Genomic DNA, 19,146 nt, shown 5'->3' with positions numbered 1-19,146 from the left:
GATTTCCACCCTGTGGCTTCTCACTTTGATTCGCGTCTGTAGGTTCAGGAAGATGACAATGCACACTCTGCCCTCCCTGAGCCCCCCACAGCAGCTGAGCGCTGCTCCGTGCGCTCAGATCGTCAGGAACTGGATTGCCCGCATGGACTGGAACTGCTCTGCTGCAGATTCAGGAGAGAGAGGCTGGCTGAGGCGTCGTCCCAATTCCATTTCTGTGTGACGAGAAGCGGTTTGTTCCCAACGGGTGCAACAATCCCCAGCTCGCTTCCATGGTGAGTACCGATGGCACACAAATGGCAGCCTGAGGAAATCGTGTTCTGGGCTCTAAGTGGTCGGGACAGGGTCTGATTTTTTGTTTTGCATCTGTATGATGATTAGTACGACAGGGCCCTGATCGATGACATGGCAGCACAGAATTAAAAACTCCTCAATAGGATTACATCGACTTCTAGGAAAAGACAAAAGCCTAGGACCCTTCTGAAATCTATTTTTAATGCGAAGCACACGGATTGTCACTATGCTGTGCCTTCCAGCTTTTCAAAGCAGCTTACCTCTGAAGACCAGAAAACATTTATTTCTACAGAAACAATGGGCAACCCCCAGGCTAATCTCAGCACTACTGTTTAATAGGGGATCTGCCAGCGTGCCAGTCCAGCTTCAAGTGTGCTTTATTTCAGTCTAACATCCCCTCAAAATTCTTCTCACATCTCCCAACCCTGACATCTTATTTTTCCCTAAAGCTTCTCATCATTAGCAATTTCCAAGTAACATGGTATTTTTACAACATTCAAAAATGTCATGCTGGACTGTGCTAGAGAGTAATTTGCAAATATAAGCTTAGCAAAGTTTGAATTGACTTGTCCAGAGAAAAAACCTACAAGTGAACACCTACACCTGCCTACAAAGAGCTAACAAGCCCCTGGCAGCTGCCAGCATCAAAGCACAGCGGATGTTTCTAATACAGGGTAAGGATAACAATATCACCTTTTGTTCTCTCCAGCTTGTTTTCCCTGCAGTCATATTTTGCTTCTTATGATTTTTTTAGTCTCTGCATCTTCTTGGACAGCACCGAGCCCGACGACAAGGATACGAGAGTCTTTCCCTGCCGTAGGGAGAGAACCAGGAAAACAGTTAAAATAAGAACAGGGTAGTTTGAAATTCATACTTCCAATGAGAAGCAGCGCCTTACAAACAGAACAAAAGTAAACAAAGCATGGTACCTCCCTGGGGACAGAAGACTTACAAACTCTCCAGGATTTACAATTCTAGCGACCAACCCCTTCAGGACGGCAGCCAAGTGTCCCATGAGGTGGTGCTGCACCAAAGAACGATCTGAGAGGTTCCAAAGAGTGAAATGCACAATATTTTGCAAAGCCGTAAAATCTTGCAAAATAACAAAAATACAATAGATGTAAACTACAGGGTAAGAGTACAAGTGTTCACTTTAAGAGCTGGAACCATCCAGGTGAGCACCTGATAACTGGATCCTCACCAGAGTTTGAACCCTTCAGGACACAGAAGGGTTTTCCCCAGAAATTTCACAGACTGAGTTTTGATAGAAGTATACTTGCCAGACCCTCAGAAACATCACCCATTCTCCAGGTGTCTGGAGAGAACTGCAAATGGCTCTCACGTAGTTTGAGCTAGCTCTGTAAGGTCTCAGGGTGAATTTCACCAGATGCAACCAAACTGGGCAACTCCCAGTGGGACAGAAGGAACCCAAAGCTTGGGTTCGCAGAGCTGCAGCAAATACTGAGGAAACAAACATAACAGCGTAAAAAATAATAAACCATCCTTTTTTTTTTTCTTGCTTTTGTTTTTTTCTTATTCAGATCAGCATAGCAATTAAAGAGAAGGTGAAAAACTCACCATTACTGAACATTTCATCATCTGTAGGCTGAGCATCCTTAGCACAGAGGACTCCAAAGTTAAAATTCACCGATCCCTGGGAAATAAAACCAAATATTGTATGATAAACAATCAAACAGCAGACGTAAAAATTTGTTTCCTCTAAGGACTTTCGGGTACGTATGTACCTTTGCATACATCCAACACATTGGAACATACACTTTATACCATCTCCTAATAAGTAAAAATTTACCTTTAAACTTTGATAGTACAGCATAAAATTATGAACTTAAATTGGTGATCTGTTATTATTAAGTTGGTGCCTAAAGTTATTTCTGCTGTCAGGTTCAAAAAAACATTAATTTTTTTTACTGGAATGAGCAATTGATTTCAAAGTCATCACAAGCCCACCAAAACACAAAGCAGTATTCACTGGATGGGTCTGTGAGCTAGAAGTAGTTAGGCTTGTACTTCCCTCTTGCTATTCCAGAACCAATAAATCCTGTCAACAAAACCAGGATCTATGGCCCACTGCTGTGAAAGATTCTACGAGGATGATGGTTTGATTTGTGTTTAGAAGTTTTGATTTGAAATGGCCAGTTCAATGGATAAAGACAGTTTAAGTAGTATTACATTGCTATTATTACTATTTCTATTATTATTTTTACTATTACTACTGCTATTGTTATCATCTGCTACTGGAAGAAACAAACCAATAGTACCTATACTTAATTACTTTTATTTCCAGGAAATAATAAAGAAAAAGAACCAAACCAAAAAAAGTCACTTCCTACCTTTTATATCAAGGGATGAAAAATTGCTCTTGGGCTCTTCTCCAATTTATCAAGACTCATAGCACTGAAAGGCAAACAAAACAGTGCTTTATAGAAGGGCAAGTGCACATTTCAAGGCTGAACCACCAACTGATTGCAGTGACAGCAGTTACAACATGAATCGTTCCCAGAGCCTCTGTTAAATGGAATGTTCTGTGGAACTGCCGTTTCTTTCCCAAAACACTAACTTCCAACACTTCCTAATAATATTTTGTATTTTAAAACAAAAGAAGTTAGTGAGACTCTGTGCGGAGGTCAGGTTTAAATTTATTTCCTTCTAAAGCACAGAGCTCTGTTCCATCACCCTTCACTTCGGCTCTACACTGAATCGTGGTGAGCATTTGAGGAGTGCTCAATAATCAATTCTATTTCTCTCTTTTTCTAGCTCTCTCTATTCCTAAATCATTCCAGACAAGTCAAATGAAAAATGAAAAAAACAAGTTCAGCATCAAAGTCACACTTTTTCCCGTTGTCTGGTCAAGAACAGGCTCTAAATCCACTTACTGCTGCCTTCAACGATTCAGACTTGCAAAAGCAGTCTTACATATTTTACAGGTTTATCATAAAACCCACAGAACGCAAGCTCTGAATTACAGGAAAAGGTACACAGGCAAATATCTAAAGGGATCACTTATTAGTAAATACATACCTTGGTAGAGATCGCACTGAGAACCTTTCTGAGGGACTCTAAGGGACGCATGTTTTCTGAGCACCCTATAAACAAGAAAAGCTAGGATATAGTACAGGACATCCCCACTTTTTCTACATATTCAAATAGTATTTTTAATAAAAACAATTCAGTTAAAAAAGAAGGAAGAAAACCAAGCTAATTTTACTCAGCTGTATTTACTGCCGATTTAGAGAAAAATCCCGGGCAGCGTCGGCCGTTGCGGCACACGTCGCGCCGGCAGCAGGGCCTGCCGGGAGTTGGAGTCTCGGGCTGGTAGCCACTCATGTGCCGCGATAGCCGTTGCGTCACACGCCGCGCCGGCAGCAGGGCCTGCCGGGAGTTGTAGTCTCGGGCTGACAGCCACGGCTCCGTCCCCCGCCACCGGGAGCTGCAGTCCCTCCCGGGCATCAAACGGGTCCTTCGCCCCAGGGCGGGGAAGGACCTGAGGCAGGACCGCTCCTCCCGAATGCCCTCTCTTTTCCCCTCCAACTCTTTTTCTTTTTTTAACGCTGTTTTTCACCCCTTTCCCTTCCCTTCCCTTCTGCTCTCCTGCTTTCTTTCCTTTCCTTTCCTTTTTTTCCCCTTCCCTTTCCCTTTCCCTTTCTTTTTCTTGTATTTGTAATCTTGGTTTTCCTTCCTAGCTTTAGAATCAAAAAGCAGCAGTAGTAACTTTCTGGCTACCTGGGAGTAAAAAAAACCCCAAAACTATAATGATTGAAAGAAAACTATTTATTCCCTGGGAGCCTGAAATTTTCTACTGCTGCACATGACACAGAGCTTTTTATTCCTTCTTATATACAGTTGATATTTTATACTCGCTTTATACACCGCCCCCTGCCGTCTGCACCGGCGCTCTGCAGGCAGAGTGCTGCGGCGTCGTTCGGTTCTGTTTAAATAAACTCGGCTAAATTAGGCTTGGTTCGGCTTAGGTCTAAAATCGTTTCGGTTCGGCTTTTCGTCTAAATTCGGCTTTTCCGGCTCTTCGGCTGAACTCGGCCCGGTTGGGCTAAAGTCGGTCATATTCGGCTCTTTGTCTAAATGCGGCCAATGTCGGCTACAGTCGGCTATCGGTTACACTCGGCTATCATGGGCTCTTCGTCTCAAGTCGGCTGTGTTCGGCTACACTCGGCTCTTCGTCTCAAGTCGGCTGTTCGGCCACACTCGGCTCTTCGGTGAAACTCGGCTATTTTCGGCCACACTCGGCTCTTCGGTGAAACTCGGCTGTTTTCGGCCACACTCGGCTCTTCGGGGAAACTCGGCTGTTTTCGCCCACACTCGGCTCTTCGGCTCTTCGGAACTATTCGGCCCGGTTCGGCTCCCTCAGGGCGGGAAAGCGGCTGTCAGAGGACCCCGGCACAGCGAGGCGTTTCCCCACATGCCTGTCACAAACCCGCCGAAATACGCCCGCCCGCGGCGCCGCTGAGACGACAGCATGTGTCGGGTACACTTGAAACGTCACAGAAAATACCACCGGGGCCGCGCCGGGGTCGGTATTCCATGCAGGCAGTCCACTGACACCCACCCCGGTCCTCCACTTCCCCGCCCTTTTCGCCGCCCTGTTGAGAAGGTCAACCAAAAGTCCGCGACATCCGCGACGCGCCACTCCCAAGGTGGCGGCCTCTCGGCGCAGGGCTGCAGTACCGCGCTCTGCCCACAAGGCGGCAGCACTGCCGCCCGCCCCAGCCGGGGGCGCAGCGCGCCTCGGGGCTGCGGGCAGCGAAGACGGCAAAAAAGAACAGGGGCGACCCCCGCCAAAAACTGCTCTGAAATAAATGCCAAAAACCTGCCTCTTACCCCACCAGAATCAAACAAGGCCCCTTGCTTTAAAGCCATGTTTAAATAAATTTTTTATTTCCATTTTTCGTATTTATATTCACATGCATAGCTATAGTGGACATTGATGTAGCATGTAATTTATATAACATTATTCTATTTCTATTATTTATATTTACTTATATTTTGTGCTTTTATAAATATCTTTCCACATTGATTGCATATTTCTATGTCTAAAATTACATTTCTATCATGCTTTCACTATTTAAAATACAAATCCCATCCTAACTAAATAAATACAAAAAAGCTCTATTCTTTTAAACTACATTGAAATATTTTTATATTTATAGCGCTCATGACTATATTCACATTTATATTTGCAGTTTATACTTAAGTATTATATTAATCATTATGTATAACATGTATCCTATTCAAATAAGAGATAAATTATTTTCCTAATTATGTACCATATCTGCTGCTACAACTTATTTTTCCTTACATTTTTAATTTTTATATTAACCTTCAGCTATTTATGATCTATTTCTATTCTTAGATTTCTACCTTTATATTATTTGTATTTATAATGTTTATACTAAAACACCTGCTTTTGCCAAATAAAAAAAAAATCCCCTTTATTTTAAACTACTTAAAAAAACCTAGAGTATATCAATCTGGTATAACATATAACAAATGATAGATATGATAGATGTAAAATTGATATAAATATTGTAGTGTATTATGGGAAATAAATAAAAATCAGGGTTCCATAACACAAGTAATACTGTATAAATGTTATATTTATGTTATTTTATATTTCAAATAATTTAACATTTCTTTATATATTTGCATATACTTGACAAACATTTCTATATTTATACTTGGGTTGCGATTTTTTTCTGGGTGTTTTCTGGGTCTTTTCTTGCCCTTCTTCGAATTTTTTTCTGGGTTATTTCTTGTCCATCTTGGGGGTTTTTTCTGGGTTTTTTCTTGCCCATCTTCAGACTTTTTTCTGGTTTTTTTCTTGCCCATCTCAGAGTTTTTTTTTGGGGGTTTTTTCTGGGTTTTTTTCTTGCCCATCTTGGGTGATTTTCTGGGGTTTTTCTACGTTTTTTTCTTGCCCATCTGGGATTATTTTCTGGGGTTTTTTTCTCGTTGCTTTCTTGCCCATCCTGGGCTTTTTCTGGGTTTTTTTCTTGTCCATCATGTGGTTTTTTTCTGGTTTTTTCCTGCTCATCTTCGTCTGGTTTTCTGGGTTTTAAGCCAAAATCGGTACATATCATGTCAGTTCATGCAATACAACCCGGCTGGGGATTTTTTATTCTAAATTTAACAAGGAGTCGCAAAACCTGGAAAGCAAAAGTCACACACACAAGGTTAAATCCAGTCAGCATGCATTCACACACGCAGAAACGAGCAGACACAGACAGACACAGCCACGTGCTCTCACACACGCTCACACAATCTTTCCACTTAAATGCTCACTGCGGCCCTTACTCGAGATGCTGAAGAACGTGCTGTGACACATCTTCTGGCTGCCGCTCCTTGAGGTAAAATGGCAGATCCTGGGGAAATCAGCAGCCTCGGGGACCTGTGAGACGACAGGAAGGGTCAACGAGTGGCTATCTGACAGCTAGGACTTGTCTCCTCTCTGGACTGATAAATTTTCTACCCAAAATCCAATAGAAGACAGATGTATAGGTACATAGAACATAAGCCACCATAGGCAGATACAATACAAGCCAGGACTTGCAAAAATTCTCTGGAAGATGAATTCTTGCGCCCTATTCCCTTTCAGAAGAAGGAACCTACACAACTACTGCAGTCATCTGAGGAGGTGCATCTGAAAAAAAAGTTAGGACAACAGTCAGACGGTTCAATGATAACTGAAGAGCTCCAGATATCCTGTGTCCATCTACAAATCCCATCTAGAGTCCAACTACACCCCACACTGCACATTACAAATCCCCGGGCCCTCTCCTATTGCACCAGGCTATGCGGCACGGCAGAGCAGCTCGGGCACAAATGTGTGCTGACAGCCGTGACACAGGATGGACAGGACAGGACAGACAACGGGGACACAACACAGACAGAAAATTCTAGGCAAGGAAAATGGCTGCAAGGACTGAGAGAATGCAAAAGGAGATGACCGAGTTCAAACTGATGGTGAGCTGATGAGGCTCAGAGAACCCCGAAGGAAGAAGATGATAACTGAATGATTTCTTCTAAGAACTGCAAAGATGGATGCCTAGGAATCCTACGGTCAGAATCCTCTACCTAACCTCATATTACGCCAAGTCCTAATCCACCAAAATGGATCCAGGTGGGGGCATAGCTGTCCATACAGCCCAGACCAAGACCTGACAAGACATCAGATGCGATGCTTCCAAAGACAGAAGAGAGTCTGACGCCTGTCTGAGCTCCCCAGTCAAAAGTTCTGTGGCCTGGGTGCCAGGACAGGGCATGCAGAGATCACAGATGCTAACAAGGATGCCAAGATTAATGACAGGCACCCCTAAGGTAAAAGACATGGGATACACAAACAACACACAATTCACAACAGACAAGTGACACGAGACACACCGGGACTGCTCTGCCCTGCTGCACACCTCAGCACTGTGATCAAAAGTGAGACTTGGCTTCTATGGGGCCTAAGGGGCCACTTCATTAACACCCCCCCACCTCCAAACTGGACTCAAAACCCCCTCCCTGTAATCCCCAAACCAGCACCGTGCTTTCAGCCCCTCTGTGGGTCATGGCCCTCTACTTATCTCTCATACATCTGGGGATGCTGGTCCCTGTCAGGTGCAAAGAAAGGCCACCTCATCAGATGGGAAGGTCCTGCTGGCACCGGGCTGGTGTCTCTCAGACAGCTAGATTAAAGAGAACCAAACATCAGTGCCTGAACTTGGCACCGCATCGGCCAAAACCCCACCACTCTGCTACTCACCGCGCTCCTAAGAAGGCCCGGCACCTCCTAACCCTGACCCTCTGCCACACGTGGAATGCATCTGCACCTGAAAGAAAGTTAAAACACATGTCAAACATCACCAGGATAACTCACAAGCTGCAAACACCATATGTCAATCTAGGAACAACATCTAGAGCCCAAGTACAGCCCACATTACAAATTTCAACTCCCCAAGGCTCGTCCTATTGCAGCAGGCCATGCGGCAGGGAAGAACAGCTCTGGCACAAATCTGTGCACACACCCGTGACACAGAAAGTGACAAACAGGGGGGACATGAAACACGACACATCATGCTTGTGGTGAGGGCCTCGAGGGGAAAAGGCAAAAGGGACCCCAAAGACACACCAGGGAGCACGGCACACCGGACAACACGACACAGACCGGAGCTGTTCTGCATTGCCCGCCTGAAAGCTGCCATCAAAAGTAGAGCCTCTCCCTTTAGCTGTCCTAAGAGGCCTTTGGAGAAGATTGCTTTCCCCTCTGCTCATTTTTGAATCTGTCCCAAGAACTCCCAATCTGCTACTCCACCATCTCCAGACCGCGGCCCCCGACTTATCTTTTGGATGATCGGTGAGGGGAATCCACGCTGCACCTGAAATGAGTCTGCCTTGGAGGGCTCTGTGATGGCCTGTGAGCCTCTCGGTCACTTGCAATCAAGAAAACCAAAACCAAAGAGTGAGTCCAGAGTTATGTGGGCCAAATCCCTGCAAGTCAGCTACTTGCCCTCTCCTGAGTGTGCCTGGCTCCTTCAGGCTCCAGCTTCATCCTGATTCCAAGGCTGTGGCCTTCATTAGGAGTGGCACCTGGGTTACAGAAAGACAAAGTTAAATGGCATTCCTCTGAGTGCAGTGGATCACCTTGTATGCTGTAAGCCATGGGAATGCCTCTGCTAGGCTTCTGAACAGCTTTGTGTGGGGGGGCCCTCAAATAAACACCCTTTCTCACCCTGCTGCTTGCAAACCCGCTCCCAAGAAATCCTAAACTGGATACCTGATCACCCTCCCTCTCCCAGGCACCATCCTCAACTCACCTGAAGCCTCAATCTCAAACATCATCCTTGACACTGGGCAAATCCCTCTTGTGACACGATGAATCTGCTGAAAAATAGTTGTGCTTGAGAGCTGAGCAATAACAGCCAATTCTCTCCACTGCTCACCTTGACTGCTGGCATCCAGATTGACTTCCTGAAAAGAAAGACAAAGAACAGAGCTGTAACACACTCACCATACACACTTCTGCTGCAGAGACAAATGGGGCCTCACCTGCTCGGGGCAATCCCCTCACCCGGGATGGGGCCCTCTGGCACACATTTAATCCATCTGAATCTGAAAAAAAAGTTAGGACAAGAGTCACACTCTTGTAGGATAACTGATGAGCTCCAGATGCCCTGTGCCCATCCACAGATCCCATCTAGTGTCCAACTACACCCCACATTACACATTCCAAGTCTCCAAGACTTCTCCTATCGCACCAGGCTGTGCAGCACGGCAGAGCAGCCCCATCCCAAATGTGTGCAGACACCCGTGACACAGGACAGACAGGACAGACAACAACAGGGGACACAACAGGAAAAGAAATCTCTTGGCAAGGAAAATGGCTGCAAGGACTGAGAGAATGCAAAAGGAGATGAGTGAGCTGAGACCGATGGTGAGCTGATGAGGCTCAGAAAACCCTGGGGGACGAAGATGATAACTGAATGATTAATTCCAAGAACAGCAAAGATGGATGCCTAGGAATCCTACTGTCAGAATGCTGTACCTAACCTCATATTATTACAAGTCCTAATCCACCACAATGGATCCAGGTGGGGCATAGCTGTCCATACAGCTCAGAACTAGACCTGACAAGAAATCTGACTGGATGCTTCCAAAGAGGTAACTTTTGACTGGGGAGCTCAGACAGGTATCAGAAACTCATATATGGCCTGGGTGCCAGGCCAGGGAATGCAGAGATCAGAGATGCTAACAATGATGCCAGGGGTACTGACAGGGCCCTCCAAAGGTAAAAGACATGGGATACACAAACAACACATAATGCACAACAGACAAGTGACACGAGACACACCGGGACTGCTCTGCCCTGCACACCTCAGCACTGTGATCAAAAGTGAGACTTTGCTTTTATGAGGCCTAAGAGGCCACCTCATGAACATCCCCCACCTCCAAAGCTGAATCAAAAACTCCACCCAGTATTTCCTGAAACAGCACCATGACTTCATCCCCACTGTGGGTCGTAGCCCTCTACTTATCTCTCATACAGCTGGGGATGCGGGTCTCGGGTGCAAAGCAAGCTCACCTTGTCAAACGGGAAGGTCCTGCTGGCACCGGGCTGGTGTCTCTCAGACAGCTAGAGTAAAGAGAACCAAACATCAGTACCTGATCTTGGCACCGCATCGGCCAAAACCCCACCGCTCTGCTACTCACCGCGCTCCTAAGAAGGCCCGGCACCTCCTAACCCTGACCCTCTGCCACACGTGGAATGCATCTGCACCTGAAAGAAAGTTAGAACATATGTCAAACACCACCAGGGTTACTCACAAGCTGCAAACACCTTATGTCAATCTAGGAATAGCATCTAGAGCCCAAGTACAGCCAACATTACAAATTCCCCCTCCCTATGGTTCGTCTTATTGCAGCAGGCCATGCGGCAGGGAAGAACAGCTCTGGCACAAATCTGTGCACACACCCGTGACACAGAAAGTGACATGAAACACGACACATCATGCTTGTGGTGAGGGTCTCGAGGGGAGAAGGCAAAAGGGACCCCAAAGACACACTAGGGAACACAGCACACCGGACAACAGGATACAGACCAGAGCTGTTCTGCACTGCCCGCCTGAAAGCTGCCATCAAAAGTAGAGCCTCTCCCTTTAGCTGTCCTAAAAGGCCTTTGGAGAAGATTGCTTTCCTCTCTGCTCATTTTTGAATCTGTCCCAAAAACTCCCAACCTGCTACTCCACCATCTCCAGGCTGTGGCCCCCGACTTATCTTTTGGATGATCGGTGAGGGGAATCCACGCTGCACCTGAAATGAGTCTGCCTTGGAGGGCTCTGTGATGGCCTGTGAGCCTCTCGGTCAGCTGCAATAAAGAAAACCAAAACCAAAGAGTGAGTCCAGAGTTATGTGGGCCAAATCCCTGCAAGTCAGCTACTTGCCCTCTCCTGAGTGTGCCTGGCTCCTTCAGGCTCCAGCTTCATCCTGATTCCAAGGCTGTGGCCTTTATTAGCAGTGGCACCTGGGTTACAGAAAGACAAAGTTAAGTGGCTCTGAGTGCAGTGGATCACCTTGTATGCTGTAAGCCATGGGAATGCCTCTGCTAGGCTTCTGAGACACCTTGGGAGGGGCTCTCAAATAAACAAATAAAGACCCTTTCTCACCCTGCTGCCTGCAAACCCCCTCTCAAGAACTCCTAACTGGATGCCTGCTCACCCTCCCTCTCCCAGTAACCATCCTCAACTCACCTGAAGCCTCAATCTCAAACATCATCCTTGACACTGGGCAGATCCCTCTTGTGACACGATGAATCTGCTGCGAAATTGTTGTGCTTGAGAGCTGAGCAATAACAACCAATTCTCTCCACTGCTCACGTTGACTGCTGGCATCCAGATTTACTTCCTAAAAGAAAGACAAAGAACAGCAGTGTAACAGAGTCAGTTGAGAGGTGTAACAGAGTCTGCTGCAGAGGCAAATGGGGCCTCACCTACTCAGGAGAATCCCCACACCTGGCATGGGGCCCTCTGGCACACATTTAATCCATCTGAACCTGAAAAAAAAGTTAGGACAAGAGTCACACTGTGGCAGGATAACTGATGAGCTCCAGATATGATGTGCCCATCTACAAATCCCATCTAGAGTCCAACTACACCCCACATTACAAACTCCAAGTCCCTGGGACTTCTCCTATCGCACCAGGCTGTGCAGCACGGCAGAGCAGCTCGGGCACAAATGTGTGCTGAGAGCCATGACACAGGATAGGACAGACAACGGGGACACAACAGGAACAGAAATCTCTTGGCAAGGAAAACGGCTGCAAGGACTGAGAGAATGCAAAAGGAGATGAGTGAGCTGAGACCGATGGTGAGCTGATGAGGCTCAGAGAACCCTGGAGGAAGAAGATGATTACTGAATGATTTATTCCAAGAACAGCAAAGACTGATGCCTAGGAATCCTACAGTCAAAATCCTCTACCTAACCTCGTAATATTACAAGTCCTAATCCACCATAATGGATCCAGGTGGGGCACAGCTGTCCATACAGCTCAGAACAAGACCTGAAAAGACGTCTGACTGGATGCTTCCAAAGAGAGAAGAGAGTCTGATGCTTGTCTGAGCTCCCTAGTCAAAAGTCCTGTGGCCTGGGCGCCAGGCCAAGGAGTGCAGAGATCACAGAGGCTAACAATGATGCCAGGGTTTCTCACAGGCCCCCCTAAGTGAAAGATATGGCATACGCAAACAACACATAATGCACAATAGACAAGTGACACGAGACACACCGGGACTGCTCTGCCCTGCTGCACACCTCAGCACTGCAATCAAAAGTGAGACTTGGCTTTTATGGGGCCTAAGGGGCCACTTCATGAACACACCACACCCCCCCCCCCAAAACTGGACTCAAAACCCCCTCCCAGGAATTCCCAAACCAGCACCCTGCTTTCATCCCCTCTGTGGGTCACAGCCCTCTACTTATCTCTCAGACATCTGGGGATGCTGGTCCCTGTCAGGTGCAAAGAAAGGCCACCTCGTCAGCTGGGAAGGTCCTGCTGGCACCAGGCTGGTGTCTCTCAGACAGCTGTATTAAAGAGAACCAAACATCAGTCCCTGATCTTGGCACCGCATCGGCCAAAACCCCACCACTCAGCTACTCACCGCGCTCCTAAGAAGGCCCGACACCTCCTAACTCTGACCCCCTGCCACACATGGAATGCGTCTGCACCTGAAAGAAAGTTACAACATATGCCAAACACCACCAGGATAACTCACAAGCTGCAAACACCTTATGTCAATCTAGGAATAGCATCTAGAGCCCAAGTACTGCCAGCATTACAAATTCCAACGCCCCACGGTTTCTCCTACTGCAGCAGGCCATGCGGCAGGGCAGAACAGCTCCGGCACAAATGCGTGCACACACCCGTGACACAGAAAGTGGCAAACAGGGGGGACATGAAACACGACACATCATGCTTGTGGTGAGGGTCTCGAGGGGAGAAGGCAAAAGGGACCCCAAAGACACACTAGGGAACACAGAACACTGGACAACACAACACAGACCGGAGCTGTTCTGCACTGCCCGCCTGAAAGCTGCCATCAAAAGTAGAGCCTCTCCCTTTAGCTGTCCTAAGAGGCCCTTGGAGAAGATTGCTTTTCCGGCTGCCAATTTTCAAATCTGCCCCAAGAACTCCCAACCCACTATTCTCTCATCTCCAGGCCAAGGCCCTCGACTTATCTTTTGGATGATCGGTGATGGGAATCCACGTTGCACCTGAAATGAGTCTGCCTCGGAGGGCCTCGTGATGGCCTGTGAGCCTCTCGGTGAGCTACAATAAAGAAAACCAAAACCAAAGTATGAGTCCAGAGTTATGTGGGCCAAATCCCACCAAGGCAGCTACTTGCCCTCTCCTGAGTGTGCCTGGCTCCTTCAGGCTCCAGCTTCATCATGATTCCAAGGCCTTCATTAGGAGTGGCACCTGGGTTAGAGAAAGGCAAAGTTAAATGGCATTCCCCTGAGTGCAGTGGATGACCTTGTGTGCTGTAAGACATGGGAATGCCTCTGCTAGGCTTCTGAGAAGCCTTGTGTGGGGGAGGCCTCAAATAAACAAATAAAGACCCTTTCTCACCCTGCTGCCTGCAAACTCCCTCCCAAGAACTCCTAACTGCTCACCCTCCCTCTCCCAATCACAATCCTCAACTCACCTGAAGCCTCAATCTCAAACATCATCTTGGACCTTGGGCAGATCCCTCTTGTGACATGATCAATCTGCTGAATAAAATGTTGTGCTTGACACAGCTTGGAATTTCAGGGAGTTGCACTCCTCAATTAAAAAAAAAAAACAAAACAAAAAAAACCCAACAAAACCAATCCCAAAAACAAACAAAGAAAAAAAACCAAACAAACAAAACCCACACAAACAATAAATCCCAAAACACCTAACTCCCCACAGAAACAAAAAAACCACAGAAAACATCAAAAAATCCAAAACCCCCACAAAAACCAACTAAAAACCCCAAAATGAAAACCAAAAAAAACCAAAAATTCCACCAAAAGAAATCCAACCAAAAAAACAACCAGAGCAAAACTAAAAATTACAAAAGCACCTTACCACTCCTAAACACAAAACCCAAAATCACAAACCTAAATACTCCCTGTATTCCATGCTGTTTTCTTCACAGAATCTTCCAAGCCTCTGTGCTTTAGATGCCCAGAAACACCTGCTGAAAAGATGCTGAGACGGGCTGAAAAAGCCTCTTCACTGAAATGAGGAGAGCTCTTAACCCAGCACATCCCAGAGAGGGAATGAAGCCCCTCAGCCACGGCTGGGGTTAATATACCCCTGATTGTGCCCGCCTCTCGTTCCCATGCCACCCAGGAAAAGGGAGGGGGCGAATCCCACCAAGCCCTCAGAGCAGCTACAGCTGTTTGGCTCCTCTGACTCACATTCAAGGGCTGTAAAGGGCTTGTTATAGAAGAAAACTTTTCAGAAAAGTAACAGTGCTTTCTTTTTTTGCAACAACTACTTGGAGCAGAAGAACAGAAAACTGGCAAGATATAAAACTTTGTGGTAAGGTTACATAGCTAGATCAATTGGGTAATTGGGTAATTTGCTGTTACCTTACATAATTATTCTGTGTTTACCAAAAGCCATCTAATAAATTCACACCCAAAACTCCAGCAGCCCAGCTGGCCCTACCAAATCTCTATGTTTATGCATACAGTAAACAAAACCAAAATCCCAGTAATACCTATCAGAAGTCTGTGAAAGAAACCTCTTGAAATTGATCCTACCTCAAATACAAAACAACCCATGCAAAGTTAGCTTGACTCAATAAACAATTTACACAGAGCTAATAACACCAAGAAATAAAACAGCACACCATATACCACCAAAGAATATAATAGTGAAGAAAAAAGAAACCACTTTTTTTTTTTTTTTAAAGCTTTTGCCAGGACTCCAACAACAACTTCTTCTCCTTCTGAAATGTCCCTTCTCCTTCCCAAATTCCTTACAACTTCTGAGTTTACATCCAAGCAAAAAGCAAAATTCGTGCACTTGTGCGTTCGATGCTCCTGCCAGATTCTCTGTTTCCCTCCACATCTTCTTACACTTTCAGTCTTCACTCTGTCCTGCCGTGATGAGTTTGACGGACGAATTGGTAAACGTTAAGAGAGGATTTCCCTGCCTCCCTCCCCAGAGCTGGTTTCCTTAGTGCATTTCACTCAATCCCAGGCCGGCAACGATGCACGCTCACCTCAAGCGTGCAAGGCTCACAGCTGCTCGGCTAAATGCGGCTGTAATCGGCTAAACTCGGCCATTGTCATCTGCATTCGGCTGGACTCGACCCTTCGGCACGGATCGCCTCGCTTCGGCCGAACTCGGAGCCGCTCTCTGCGCTCGGCGCGGCTCGGCTCGCTTCGGCCGAACTCGGAGCCGCTCTCTGTGCGCCCGGCGCGGCTCGGCTCGCTTCGGCCGAACTCGGAGCCGCTCTGTGCGCCCGGCGCGGCTCGGCTCGCTTCGGCCGAACTCGGAGCCGATCAGTGCGCCCGGCGCGGCTCGGCTCGCTTCGGCCGAACTCGGAGCCTCTCTGTGCGCTCGGCGCGGCTCGGCTCTCTTCGGCCGAACTCGGAGCCGATCAGTGCGCCCGGCGCGCCTCGGCTCGCTTCGGCCGAACTCGGAGCCGCTCTCTGCGCTCGGCGCGGCTCGGCTCGCTTCGGCCGAACTCGGAGCCGCTCTCTGCGCCCGGCGCGGCTCGGCTCGCTTCGGCCGAACTCGGAGCCGCTCTCTGCGCTCGGCGCGGATCGGCTCGCTTCGGCCGAACTCGGAGCCGCTCTCTGCGCTCGGCGCGGCTCGGCTCGCTTCGGCCGAACTCGGAGCCGCTCTCTGTGCGCCCGGCGCGGCTCGGCTCGCTTCGGCCGAACTCGGAGCCGATCAGTGCGCCCGGCGCGGCTCGGCTCGCTTCGGCCGAACTCGGAGCCGCTCTCTGCGCTCGGCGCGGCTCGGCTCGCTTCGGCCGAACTCGGAGCCGCTCTCTGCGCCCGGCGCGGCTCGGCTCGCTTCGGCCGAACTCGGAGCCGCTCTCTGCGCTCGGCGCGGCTCGGCTCGCTTCGGTCGAACTCGGAGCCACTCTCTGCGCGGCCCGGCTCGCTTCGGCCGAACTCGGAGCCGATCAGTGCGCTCGGCGCGCCTCGGCTCTCTTCGGCCGAACTCGGAGCCGCTCTCTGCCCTCGGCGCGGCTCGGCTCGCTTCGGCCCAACTCGGAGCCGCTCTCTCCGCGTTCGGCTGAGCTCGCCTCGGCTCGGCTCCCTGACGGCGGGCAAGCGGCGCCGCCTCACGTTAAACTCGCCCGGCTCGGGGCTCTCCTGCTGCCGCGTCCCGCGGGCGGCCCGGCCATCGCACGGACACGATCGGGAGCGCGGCGTGGCACAGGAGCTCATTGGGCAGTGACCGCACTCGCGCTAATTAGCGCGCACGAGAGCAGCGGGCTCGGTTCGGCTGAGCTCGGCTCCGTTCAGGCAGCCTCGCAAGCCTGGCCTCGGTTCGCTCGAGGCCGTCAGGTTCCGCCGGTCTCGCCTTGGTTCGGCCGAAGGAGGCGTCGTTCGCTCGTGTTTTTACAAATATCTTTCTATATTGACTGTATATTTCTATATTTAATTTTATACTTCTATAATACTTCCATTATTCCAAATAAAAACCCCGTCTCTAACCAAATAAATAAAAAAACCCTTCTTTTAAAGGATACTGAAATATTTTTTATTTATACTTTGTATAATTATACATTCATATTTTAATTTATCGTTTCTTTGGATGTATTACATTAATAATGATATATTATATATATAAAATTTTAAAATAGATTTAAATTATTATTTAAATTATGTATAATATCTACTGCTACAACTAATTTTTTCTGATATTTTAAATTTTTATATTTATCTGTATGTATTTATTATATATTTCTAAACTTAGATTTCTACCTTTATATTATTTGCATTTATAATTTTTACAATCAAAACACTGCCTATTGACCAATAAAGAAAACCCGCTTTATTTAAGTATTTTAAAAATATTTTCATGTTTATAATTTTCATATTTATATTTATAATTTGTTCAATATTACATGAGAACACACCTGCTCCTGCACCGCAGTGGGGCCCCCTCTCCTGGGGACCTTGGGGTGCCCCAACGGCATCAGAGCCCCGAGTCTTCACCCCCTTCTCCTCTATTTAGAAACTACACTGGAACTTTTTTCTGGAAATAAAGACATTACCTAAATCCTCTCCCCGTGTCCTAGACAGATGGATATTCAGTTATTAGTTGGCTGGGCAGCAGTTTCTTAAATAGAATGATAAACAAGATGTGAACATTTCAGCTACAAGCAAATAGGCAAATCTGAACAAGGTACTGGTGGGCGACCACTGAAGTTATTTTGAAGGAATTTTTTAAACAATAAAATATTGATACCACAAAAATAAAGCAAAAAGCTAACTACTGGCTAAGAAAAAATTAACTTTTGACAGCAACAACATTCCAACCACACAGGCTTTTTCCCGATGTCATACCTTATAACTACCTCTCTTGGGAATTCTCATCATGTATCCCAAAAGGAATAAATACCTCAGAGCGTCCTAAAGCAAAAAGTAGCGCACATGAGCTCCTCACACTCCCGGGAGGCCTGCACAGCGTGCACTGAGTCTGCAACAAATTCTGCTCAGTGAGAGTCTGCAAACAAAGGTTCAATTGATGAATTGAACTGATTGTAAAGGGAGGTTTTCTAAGCACAGAAGCACAACAAAGAACAAGCAAAAACAATTCTTAAAAAAAACCTGCAAGTTTTATTTAGCATATATGCGACTGATTTCCACCCTGTGGCTTCTCACTTTGATTCGCGTCTGTAGGTTCAGGAAGATGACAATGCACACTCTGCCCTCCCTGAGCCCCCCACAGCAGCTGAGCGCTGCTCCGTGCGCTCAGATCGTCAGGAACTGGATTGCCCGCATGGACTGGAACTGCTCTGCTGCAGATTCAGGAGAGAGAGGCTGGCTGAGGCGTCGTCCCAATTCCATTTCTGTGTGACGAGAAGCGGTTTGTTCCCAACGGGTGCAACAATCCCCAGCTCGCTTCCATGGTGAGTACCGATGGCACACAAATGGCAGCCTGAGGAAATCGTGTTCTGGGCTCTAAGTGGTCGGGACAGGGTCTGATTTTTTGTTTTGCATCTGTATGATGATTAGTACGACAGGGCCCTGATCGATGACATGGCAGCACAGAATTAAAAACTCCTCAATAGGATTACATCGACTTCTAGGAAAAGACAAAAGCCTAGGACCCTTCTGAAATCTATTTTTAATGCGAAGCACACGGATTGTCACTATGCTGTGCCTTCCAGCTTTTCAAAGCAGCTTACCTCTGAAGACCAGAAAACATTTATTTCTACAGAAACAATGGGCAACCCCCAGGCTAATCTCAGCACTACTGTTTAATAGGGGATCTGCCAGCGTGCCAGTCCAGCTTCAAGTGTGCTTTATTTCAGTCTAACATCCCCTCAAAATTCTTCTCACATCTCCCAACCCTGACATCTTATTTTTCCCTAAAGCTTCTCATCATTAGCAATTTCCAAGTAACATGGTATTTTTACAACATTCAAAAATGTCATGCTGGACTGTGCTAGAGAGTAATTTGCAAATATAAGCTTAGCAAAGTTTGAATTGACTTGTCCAGAGAAAAAACCTACAAGTGAACACCTACACCTGCCTACAAAGAGCTAACAAGCCCCTGGCAGCTGCCAGCATCAAAGCACAGCGGATGTTTCTAATACAGGGTAAGGATAACAATATCACCTTTTG

The 19,146-nt window shown here is 47.2% G+C and overlaps 1 long non-coding RNA gene across 2 annotated transcripts; it reads right to left on the bottom strand.

Annotated features, from left to right (window-relative positions):
• Positions 1 to 998: 998 nt before the first annotated feature.
• On the bottom strand, positions 999 to 3,531 carry LOC131568596 (uncharacterized). Of its 2 annotated transcripts, XR_009275741.1 has the most exons (4): positions 3,331 to 3,531; positions 2,643 to 2,706; positions 1,870 to 1,945; positions 999 to 1,752 (listed from the first exon to the last, which is right to left on the bottom strand). It is a non-coding gene; the product is annotated as an uncharacterized LOC131568596 (long non-coding RNA). The 2 variants fall into 2 exon arrangements; XR_009275740.1 differs by having other exon boundaries at positions 999 to 1,945.
• Positions 3,532 to 19,146: the final 15,615 nt, after the last annotated feature.

This window comes from Ammospiza caudacuta, chromosome 27, assembly GCF_027887145.1.
Source record: "Ammospiza caudacuta isolate bAmmCau1 chromosome 27, bAmmCau1.pri, whole genome shotgun sequence".
NCBI lineage: Eukaryota > Metazoa > Chordata > Aves > Passeriformes > Passerellidae > Ammospiza > Ammospiza caudacuta.
Note: the sequence above shows the minus strand (reverse complement) of the source record. Positions and strands in the feature narration are given on the sequence as shown.